The 11,644-nt window shown below is 34.8% G+C and overlaps 1 pseudogene; it reads right to left on the reverse strand.

Moving 5' to 3' along the window:
* LOC107636946 lies at positions 5,606-9,404 on the reverse strand (annotated as a pseudogene).

Below are 11,644 nucleotides of genomic sequence, written 5' to 3' on the forward strand. Positions count from 1 at the left end.
TAATATAAAAATATTAAATTTAAAAAATATTTTTATTAATTAAAAATTAAATAGTTCTTTATGGTTGATTCTAGTTAATGACAAACTAACAACAAAAAATAAATATGAATTATCAAGAATGAACTTCTTGAATGGTCTAGTGACATAACAAGTAAAAATAAAATTAGTTATTAGCAGCAAATTATAATAACTAATTAATATCATTAAAATGGAACAAAATTATACCAAACACTAGTGTCATAATTGATACAACTTCAATTTAAAATGTTCAGACATAGCAACCTGGTAAATGCTTGGTGTCACTAAGTTAAACACATAAAATCTATAGTGTAGATGTTTTTAAAAATTTATATAGTAGACCTTCTAAAAAAAAATAAGCATATATTATATTAAGTGAGTTGAAAAAAAGAAGAAAATGAAGGTGGTAAGAGAAGAGAGAGTGTGTGTTGAAAGGTGGGAAGCATTGAAAGAAAGTGAGTGAGAAAAAGTTAAGAAGTAATTAGATTATAAGCTTACTCAGCTTGAAAGTAATTTCTGTTTGAAGGACTGGACTTCCGCTCTAAGCTTACTCAACTTCTAGGATGGAAAGAACTTGGCCAAAAATTCAGTGGTCACCTTATCCCATGTGTCCAAGCTCTCCTTAAGTTGAGAATCCAGCCATAACTTTGCTCTGTCCTTTACAGCAAAAGAAAAGAGCATGAGCTTGTAAACTTCGAGGTTCATTCCATTTGTCTTAACGGTATCATATATCTGCAGAAAATCAGATATGAACTTGTTGGGGTCCTCCTGCGGGAGTCCATGAAATTGACAATTCTGTTGCACTAGAGTGACCAATTAAGGTTTAAACTCGAAATTATTGGAACCAATGGTAGGTACAGATATGCTGCGCCTATAGAAGTCAGTAGTGGGTGCAGTGTATGAGCCAAGCACCTTCCTTGCTTCTTCTCCAGCGTTTAGATTGTTAGCTGCCATATTGGTCTCTTCAGCTTTCTTCTCAAAAAGTTCCGTGAGATTCTCTCTGGCTTTGTAAGCTTAGATTTGTTGCAAATGCTGCCTTAAGATCCTTTCAGATTCAGAATCAAAACCAAGTAGGGGTTCCTTGTCCCTGTTCTTACTCATAGATAACAAGAAACAAAGAAAAAGAGGTGGCAGTCTCTATGTCAGAGTATAGAAAAATCCCAATGAGATATACTAAAAGAAATAAAATAAGATAAAGTAAACAATTAACTAAAAAAAAATCCATAAATAAGAATGCAAGATCTAAAGGAGTGTTTTCAAGCTATAGCTCAAGCGAGATAGCTCTCTCGAGAATCACAAGAGTTCATCTAAAATAAGGGTCATACTCTTGTTCCACCCAAATTCATAAGATTAAGAACAAAAACAACACCTTAGAATTGAATCAAACATTAATTAAAATAGAAGAATAATAATCCTAATCTATAGAAATAAACAGAACTCCTAACCTTAACCAGGAGGTTTAGTTGCTCATAACTTTACAAAGAAAACAGGTTTTCTAAAAAGATGTGAAAAAGAAGAAGATCTCTTAATAAACCTATGTGATCTCCTCCTTTAAATACTAAACCTAAAAGATATTATTTTAAATATAAAAATTACAAAGATAAAATAAGATAACTAATAAGTATTAAAATTCACTTGGAGGACCAATAGGTGTGTGCTTCGGTCTGCATGTTGGCGTTCAGCGCTAGTCTGGGCGTTGAACGCTCATAGAGGAGAGCGCACTTCTGACTTCATGCCCCCTTGTTCGCGTTGAACGCTAGTTTGGGCGTTCAGTGCTCGGGAGGGAAAGCTGATAGAATTTTTTATTCTTACTCCAGGCTTCTCCAAACTGTTTTGAATTTCACCTAAAATCATAAAAAACACAAGAAAAACTCAAAGTAGCATCCAAAGATGAATTTTGCAATAAAATATAATAAAACGTAATAAAATCTAAGTAAAAACAATATAAAAACAATTAAAAAAATGGTATAAGATGCTCACGCATCAAAGAAAAAGCTTCAGATTTTTGAAATGTTGATTTGAAAACAGACTCTTAGAATCCAAGTAATGATTTTTCAAAGTTGGATCTTTAATAAGCAAGTAATTTGTCAAGATTTTGCGAACCTTGAACAAATTTTGCTAAGTCTTCATTAAGATTGTTAATTTTCTCATTCAACCTTTCATTTTTAGCAATTAAATCAGTAAAGACTGAAACCCGAATTCTTGAGTTTGAATTGATTTAATTTAGCTCTCAAAGCATTGTTTTCTTCTTTTAAAAAATTTTCATCACAAACTTCGGTTGCTTTAACTTTCTCTAATAAATGTTCATTTTCAGCTCTCAATGCTTCATTATTTTTCTTGTATTTAACATATTTATCAAAGAGTTTCTTAGAATTCACAGTAAAATCTTTGATAATGTAGTGCAATTCATCATCAATAGATAAGTCAGAGAAATCTACCTCATCTATATCAGTGTGGTCAGCCATTAAGTATAGTTGAGCCTCTTGATCTGAATCTTCTTCATCTTCAGAATCAGTGTCGTTTTCCAAGTCTTCCCATGTTGCCATCATCACTTTCTTTTTGTCATTCTTTGATTTTTCGCCTTTCTTCAATTGAGGATAGTCGGACTTGAAGTGACCCGATTCCTTACAGTGGTGACAGGTAAACTTGGGTTGATCCTTCTTGAATTCTTTGGATGAAGAACCTCCTTTGCCTTTATTTTTGAATCTCAGTCATCTTATTTTTCTTGCAAAGAGTACCATTTCTTCATCTGAGAAACTGTCATTAAATTCCTCTTCTTTGGCTATCGTTCTTGATTTCAATGCTACATTTTTCTTTTTGTCATCTCTGTCTTGAAACATGTGAGTAGTTTCATAGGCCAGCAGCTTACCTCTTAGCTCATCATAAGTGATTTTTACCAAATTATTTCTTTCAGCGATGGCAGTAAGGCTCCTCAAGATTTTCCTTACCAAAGTTTCTTTAGAATAGCTCTTCCCTATGGCATCCAGGTTATTGATTATTATTGAGAACCTTTCGAATATTTGATCGATGCTTTCATCCTCCTTCATGTTAAACATCTCATACTCCTTCATCATCATATTAATCCTGGTCTCTCTTACTTACTAGGTTCCTTCATGGGTGAGTTTGAGCTTGTCCCAGATTTCTTTAGCTATTTTGCACCTTGAAATTTTTCTGTATTCTTCAAAACTGATAGCACAATGCATTAGGTTGATTGCCTTGGCATTGAGTTCAACCTTCTTCTTTTCTTCCTTTGTCCACTCGTTGTCTTCCTTTGGCACCACATCTCCATTAGCATTTTTCTTTGTTGCAATGTCTAGTTCATTGATAATAATCTTTTAGATGTTGTAGTCGATTGACTGCACGAAGATTCGTATTCTCTCCTTCCAATATGAATAATTGCTGCCGTTGAAGCGGGGAGGTCTATTGTTAGACTGTCCTTCGGTGAGTGTGTACGCCATGATATTATGGCCCATATTGTTGGCCATGAACTTTTACTCCAAGTTGTGAAGCTTGACTTCTTGAAACCTTACTCTGATACCAATTGATGGATTTGCTAGAACTTGAGAAGGGGTGGTCGAATCAAGTTAACTCAGAATTAAAATTTTGAGCTCTGTTTTTGCAGATATCAATTATGCAGGAGATTTTTTTTTCGTTTTGTCTCATACACCAGATAAAATCAGAGAATGAAAGAAGAGAAAGAGGCCAGCATGTATCCTGGTTCGGTTTCTATGTGCCATGAAACCTATGTCTAGTCTCCACCACAACCATGGTGGAATTTTCACTATAATCAAACTGATTACAATCATCAATACTAATGAATTACAACCTAATTCATCTAGTATCTTTCACTAAGCTTTCTACCCCAAAGCTCAGCTTCCCAAGTGCTGTCCCAACTTGAAAGAGAAATCCAACAAGGTTCAAATCATCACCAAGTGCTATCCCAACTTGGTAAGGAGAACTAATCCTAGTTCACTAAAACTAAATTACGTAGAAATGATTCATTTAGCTTTTTTGTGCATCTCTCTTACCTCTTCTCTCATAGCTTTTTCTACTCACACAATTAGCCTTTTTCTCAATTACAGAAAGATAACTTTAGATAACCATAACAAAAAATAGAAATGAAGCACAAATAGAAGAAAAAGAATTCAGTTCAAGTATGTTTAGATAATGTTCTTGAATTTTCTCTCTTTTTCTTGTCTTGCAAATGTTGGAGTGAGGCCTCTTTTATAGAATCATATTGCTCTTTTAATTTGCTTTTCATTGCCTCTTCCAATTCTTTGTACCATCAACCTGTTGTAGCTATCTTCAATGGCATGCAATCCTTTTTCCATTCTGCTCCACTAACACTGCTTGTTGATGAGCCACTCCACCACCTCTGCTGTTCTTGGATCTGCTGTCTTCCTTGGCATGCATTTTTTTCACTCTGCTCCATTATCTTTACTATCCGAGAGGTTTCTCCACTACTTCTGCACTCTTGCAAGTTTATTTTTTGCTCTCTTATATTCTGAACTTTACTTTACTGATGTCCTTGGAGTAGTGGAATTGTCCTTGTGTCTTGTTGTTTTGCTAGAGTCATAGCTGTCCCATAATATTGACGAATGTTACTTTACCTTTTTTACATGTGTTCAAACCATGAACATTTAGATCTTTCTCTCTGCTCATATGTTTTGATTTGTATCTCATTAGCATATAATGGGCTGAAACTTTACGGTTGCTGAAACAACATTAACTTGGGCTAAGGAGTAAGCAAATGGGCTTGCATCACTAGCACGCACTCATTAAACAGACTTGGACTTTCAACTTACATAATGTTTGTCATCATATATATAAAACCCAAAATCAAACTTAACTCAACAGAACTAAACCTGCGCAAAGCCCCGATCCCTCTGTTGGGTTCTAGTTGGAGTGAAAATTTTTGTGCTACTTAGGCTTAGTTTGGTAAAACTTTTACTTTTTTAAAAATAGCTTATAAAAGTTAATTTTTAAAAGATAGATTTTTAAAAGTTGTAGCATTTATATTTGGTAAATCAAATTAAAAATAGCTTTCAATAAACACAACCAACAATAATTGCATTTGGTAAAATAGCTTTTAAATTTTAAAAATACTATAATAGACATAAATGCAAGTATTAAATTTGAAAATTAGTTAACATATAAGATTATATTAGACTTTTAAATTTTAAAAAGCACAAGCCAACTTTGAAAAGTTCTATCTTAGGTGCTTGTATTCCGATCTTTTAAAAGCTGCAAATACAAGCACATGGTCTTTTTGATTTACCAAACACAAAATGAGGAACTTGAGCTTTTAAAAAGTACAAGCATATCTTCGAAAAGTTTTACCAAACCAAGCCTTAGTCATTTGAATTGCTAGCTATTGACAGTTATATCTATAGCACCTTGGAATGTAACCAATCCTTTTGCTCTAACTATATCTTATACATGCAATATTTTTCACTCATTTGAATTGCTAGCTATTTTCTCAGCAATGCAGAAAAATCGGTACAACTACAAGTTCATGCAGTTGATAATGCAGAAAGAACGTCCACTTGGTGCATAATGTTAGACATTGTTGCAATTTCAGTGACTGGTCCTAACTGTATTAAGTATTTGATGGAAGTCCTTAACGAAAACACTGGGTTCTGGGATTCCATTTTTCAATGAAATTTGTGATAATCACACAATGCCCCCAGAACCACCTGAAAAATCAGGACCTATTGCTTTTTCTCATTATTGTTTGCAACCCCTGGGATGAGTTCTATGTGCAATTGTAAATATACATACATACGTACTAAGAAGAACATGATTTTGAATAAATAGAAATTGAAACAATTGGTGAGTGGTAGCATGTACACCTCGGATCATGTAGAACCTTCTTGTTGCTGATGTCAAACTTGGAGCATGAAACACAATACCTCTCTTGAAACAGATAACTGAATATATCTTGATCTTCACTATAATCACTCTCCTCGTCCATATCTGAGTCCTCTTCTTCAGCATCTTCTTCTGTCTCATCATCATTATCAATGGGTGTGTATGACTAACCAAACATTGGAAGAACAGTTAGGAGAATGGAATCAATTATGTGGTTGATCCATTTCTTTCCCCTCTTCCAAAACATACATGGGGCAACAACCAATCCTGCTCCAACCCCAAAACCCACTCCACCTAATAAGAATGACAAATCTAATGTGTCTCTTGAATCTGTGTGTGCTTCATCTGTTGAATTGGCATTAGGAATATTAGAGGCTTCATTACGGTTTCGGGTTAAAGGAGGACCGCATAATCTTGCATTGCCAGCGAAGCTAGTTGCTTCAAATGATTGAAGCTGTGTACCTATAGGGATTTTTCCAACCAGCTGATTATAGGAGAGGTTCAGGTATGAAAGGAAACTTAAATCTGCAAGCTGTGTGGGAATGCTACCTTCAAAATGATTCACTAGACAGGTCCAACGACTCGAGTTGTCTTAAATTCCCTATCGATGGTGGTATATGGCCTGTCAAAGCATTATGTGACAAGTTCAGAGCAACAAGTCCTGTAAGGTTCATGAGTTCTTCTGGTATTGGCCCTTGAAGCTTGTTGGATGAGAAGTCAATAATAGTGAACACATTTAGGATTTTAACGAGCTCTACTTGTATACCTTTAATGGCAACTGTCACTGAATCATGATAGTAAATACCACCATAATATTTAAGTACCTGAGATTGAATTTGACTGAAATTTAATATACCCGGATCCTCATCAAGCATCATTGATTTCCAAGTTTTGAAGGCCTTTCCTGGAAGTAAGCCGCTAAAGTTGTTCAAAGCCAGATCAACAATTTGGAGCATCTGCCAGTTACTGCTGATATTAGGACATCCAATGATACCATGCATTTTATTTTCCCGCAAAACCATCACACGAAGTGTGGATAACTTCTTTAAGAAACATGGAAATCCATCATTAAAATGATTATTTCCAATGTTTAAGACCTCTAATTCTTTGCAATTCGAAAGAGTTTTAGGAATTGGACCAACCAGTTGATTTCCATTGAGATTTAAAGTCCTTAATGCACAAGATACCAGAAAGGTAAAATCGATGTTTCCACTGAGTTGGTTATGTTGCAGATTTAACACCACAATGGTCTCAGATTGCATTAAGCACCTTGGAATTGTCCCTTTAAGTTGATTGTAGGAAAAATCTAGAACTAGAAGATTTGAATTATTGCACAATGATTCAGGAAGACTCCCAACTAATCTATTTCTTGAAAGAGACATGAAAATTATGGATGAAAGGTAACTTCCAATCTTTGGTGGAATAGAGGAGCTGAAGTCATTCATTGAGTAGTCCAAATAAGTGGCATGTACTGGAAATACTGGAAGGTTGCCCCTGAGTTGGTTCGAGTGAAGGTCAATCACACTCAAAGTAGAACTAGCATTCTGCACAGGTCCTTCAATCATGGTGAGAAAATTGTTGGAGATGTTGAATTGAATGAGGGACCCAAGTTGCCAAATCCATCTAGGTATAGATCCTTGAATATTGTTGCTTGAGAGGTCCAAAGAAACTAATTTGGATTGGTTTCTTATAAAACTTGGGAATTTTGTCAAATTGCAGGAAGCCAACTTTACATTCCTCATTTTGGGGAGGAAAGATAGATGTGAGTCCCTAACATTTGCATCTATTAACAAGTTATTTTGTGAAAGATCTAGTGTGGTTAGGTATTCAAGTTTTTGAAACATATCTATCTGTATTGTTCCATTGAACTTGTTGGAGGACAACTGCAGAACACCAAGTGATTTGAATTGAAAAATAGTTACAAGAATGGACCCTCGTAAATTGTTATTGCTTAAATCCAGAGTCTCTAACACGTTGGAAGTAGAACTTGAAAGTAAATGCAGAGGACACTGAAAATTGTTGTCGGAAAGTTGAATAAGTCGAATGCATGGAAGTGTAAAAAGAGAAGGAGGAAGGCATCCATTGAGGAGATTGAAAGACATGTCTAAATGTGTGAGTTTCTTGGACATATAGAAAGATGGAACTGGACCACTAAAGTTATTGAATGATAAGTCCAGATAGGTGAGTTCCTTGAGTTTTGACAATGAAATAGGAAGTGTTCCATTAAATTGGCTGAAAGAAAGATCTAAGTGGGATAACTGACTCAGATTACTTATAGATACAGGTAGTGCTCCTGATAAACTTGTGTCACTTACAACCAACTTTCGAAGATGTCCATTCAGCGAAAATTCTGGCAAAGGGCCATGAAGATCCATGTTGAATGAGATGTCTATATCAGACAATGTTGCTACCTCAAAGATCTTCACTGAAAACTTTCCTCTCAATCTGCAATCACTAAGGCTCAGGGAGGTTAGGTTTTTGAAATTGGCAAAGGATTCTGGAACAGATGAAAATAAATCATTCCCATCGAGTCGAATCACCGAGAGATTCTTAAGTCTAGTAAGCGAAGAATCAAGGGGTCCCGAGAGATTGCAGCATGACATGCTCACTTCTTACAAATTTGGTAGTTGCAACAAAGCATTGCACCATTCATGTCCCTGAGCTGTTATAGTGACACCATCCAGATACAGTTGCCTAATCCTGGTGAGCTTCTGGACAATCTTTTGCATATTTGGATTCTTTAATCTTAGTTGGCGCTGCGCGAAATAAGAATAGGAGGAAGAAATATCCAGAGTAACTAACCTTGTCAACTGTGAAATCTCTACTGGAATATCTCCCACAAAGCCAGCATATGACAAATTCAGATAAGTCAAGTTCTTCAACTTGTTGAATCCTGCTGGTATCACTGAGTTGAAGTTATTGATAGCCAAATTCAAAACTTGGAGATTTTGGAGACTGAAAAGGCTACTTGAATTGTCGAAACCACCCTGGATTGATTCCAGACTCAGGTCAAGACCAGAAACATGTCTATTATCAAAACATGTTACACCATTCCACTGGCAGCAATCAATGCTTTCATTCCAAGACACCAGTTTGCTGGAAAATTGATGCTTGAATTTGAGGCTGCTCTTCAATTTAAGCAGCAATTATTGTTGATCCTCGAGACATTGGCCATGGACCACAGTGATTGCAACACCATGATGAGTCCAATACCAATAGCAGAATATGAAGGAAAGCCATGGAACAAATGAAATTCTCATTGGATTCTGCTATGAGATACAGAACACACAATGCAAGGATGAAGAACTGTATAGATTAATAAATAAAGATGGAGATAATGTGGCTCAGGACCTATGAACAAGGCTCTTTATTTTTCTGTACCATGGTTTGCATTCCAAAGTAACAGCAAACTGTGGCCAGAAGCGTAGAAATGAATGCAAAGGAAGACTAGAGTGACACAGAAGGTGGGGGTCACACACACAGACTTGGATGAAGCTGAGTCAAAGTAAACCGTGCTCCAAGATAGAAAAAAAAAACCGTTATCATTATTCCATCAACACTTTTTCCACGTTAGTCTCTTTCGTTTATCTGAAGATTTTTCTTTTGTGGCTTAGCTTTTGAAATGTTCCCAATTGGCACATAAACTCGTTTTTTTCTTTTTCTTTTGTTTTTGGGAGCTTAGTTTACGCAATATTTAATTACACACATAAATTAAAATTAAATTTTGTTATATTATATCGTTATAGTTAGTTTTAATTTCAGATATTTATTATTAATATAAACATTTAAACTTGTTTAATAAATCAAAATATATTTTTTACTCAATTTTAGCGATATATGATTTTGGTAAAAATAAACTATATCATCCCTGATTGCATTTCTTGTACAGATTAATTTCACATATCACATTTACCATTCAAAGTATAAATATATGCATCTCTTGGGTGATTTTAAAATGGTTACCAATAAAAATCAACCATGCTTAAGTGTAAATTAATCTGCAGAAGATCTGCCTTCCACCAGTCCCCTTCTCTTCTCTTTTTTTCTTTTGTCCCTTTCTGCTCGATTTATTTCTTTCTTCCAATTCCGCGTGCATGGAAAATCATATTACTTTTTCACAATAACGTGATTAACATCTCATCGTGTTCGTCCCATCACCATGTGAAAATTCAACATGTCTTTAACAATGCTAGTCGAAGGAAGCAACGTGGAGGTAGCTCTAACAAGTTCCAAGTCTCCAACATGTAAAAAGAGAAACATTTAGTGACAAGAACACTTAAATATTACTCCTAATTAATTCCTAATAATGGATCACAGTATACATTTTAAACTATATACATATCATGTAAAATTGTATTGCAAATAGCCAAACAATGCAATTAAAGCATCAAAATTAAAGCATGGTAGCATTAGATCACCTTATGGGTGGTGAGGTCTTTACATACGGCTGATTGAGAGCAAGGTAGAGAGAGTATCAATTACTTGTAGAGAGAGAAAAGAGAAAAATGGCAGAGATGATTGAATGAACCAACTGTATCAATTACCGAGTCATGTGTTTAACGTATACTATTATATTATACTAAATTTAGACTCGCATCATGCGCAAAAATTAATGTTATAAATTTTTTTATATTAACTAACCGGTGTTTGCCGATCATTAACTGATCTGATATTTACAAACTTGGATAACATAGTAATTTAAACTACACTGACGAACGACGACCCATCAGTAGGGTTGAACCAATCCATTACATGTATATACACGAAATGACACAAATCAACGGTGATATAAGAACTACAAAAATTCTTTATAATTTACAAAACTGAAGAAAAAATAGAAAAAATATTAACTTACTTTATATCAACAAAAGAATAAACTACTATTCTTATCAACAAAAGTTTAAAACATGATCTATGAATAAACGAAACTTACTTTATACCCATAAAAGGCGATGAAGTTCATAATATTTACAAAGCACATGAATAAAATTTTCATTTAAATTATAGAAACTATTCCGGGAGTTACCAAACTGTGATTTAGGTTTAAATGTGAGGTTTAAGCTCCTTTTAAAGTAGAGTCCAATGTCTTGGTGTGATGGGGGTGGTACCTGTAAGAGATTCCGATACTTAAGTTAGAAAGGGTTTTTAGACAGATTTTTAATAGATTAGAGTTCGAAGAATACCTGTGAGTAAGGGTGCACATGACTCGGACCGGGTGACCCGAATACTTTAGGGCTAATTTGGTTTGATTTTACCGGGTCTACAGCCGGATAAGGGTCTCAAAAAAATAGACACGGTCATTATTTAGGGTTGGATCCGGGTCAAGACAAAGCTGACTTCACCCGTCCATGTGCACTGTAGGGGACTAAAAAAGGCATATATGTTTAAAATTAATTCTAATATTATGTTATATTAATTATAAACTTATTATTTTGTTTTTAATTACATTTGTTGAATTAAGAAATAGATCAAAAAAACATGAAATTAGAATTTATAGACAAATTCAAGTTCAAGTATGGATATCAACTCCTCGGTAACAAGTATGTTTTTTTTCTTCTTTATAAATAAGTGCATCATAATTTTTTGACATAAAGTTTATCAAGACTCGGTTTTAGTGTGGTCCGAAAGTAGTGTGATTTCATCGGGTTTAGGATCGGGTAAGAATCTAAAAAATACCCGGTCATTATTTAGAACTAGGTCCAGGTCAAGGCGAACCCGACTTCATTCGATCCTATGTGCACCCTACCTATGAGTG

This window comes from Arachis ipaensis, chromosome B04, assembly GCF_000816755.2.
Source record: "Arachis ipaensis cultivar K30076 chromosome B04, Araip1.1, whole genome shotgun sequence".
Lineage (NCBI taxonomy): Eukaryota > Viridiplantae > Streptophyta > Magnoliopsida > Fabales > Fabaceae > Arachis > Arachis ipaensis.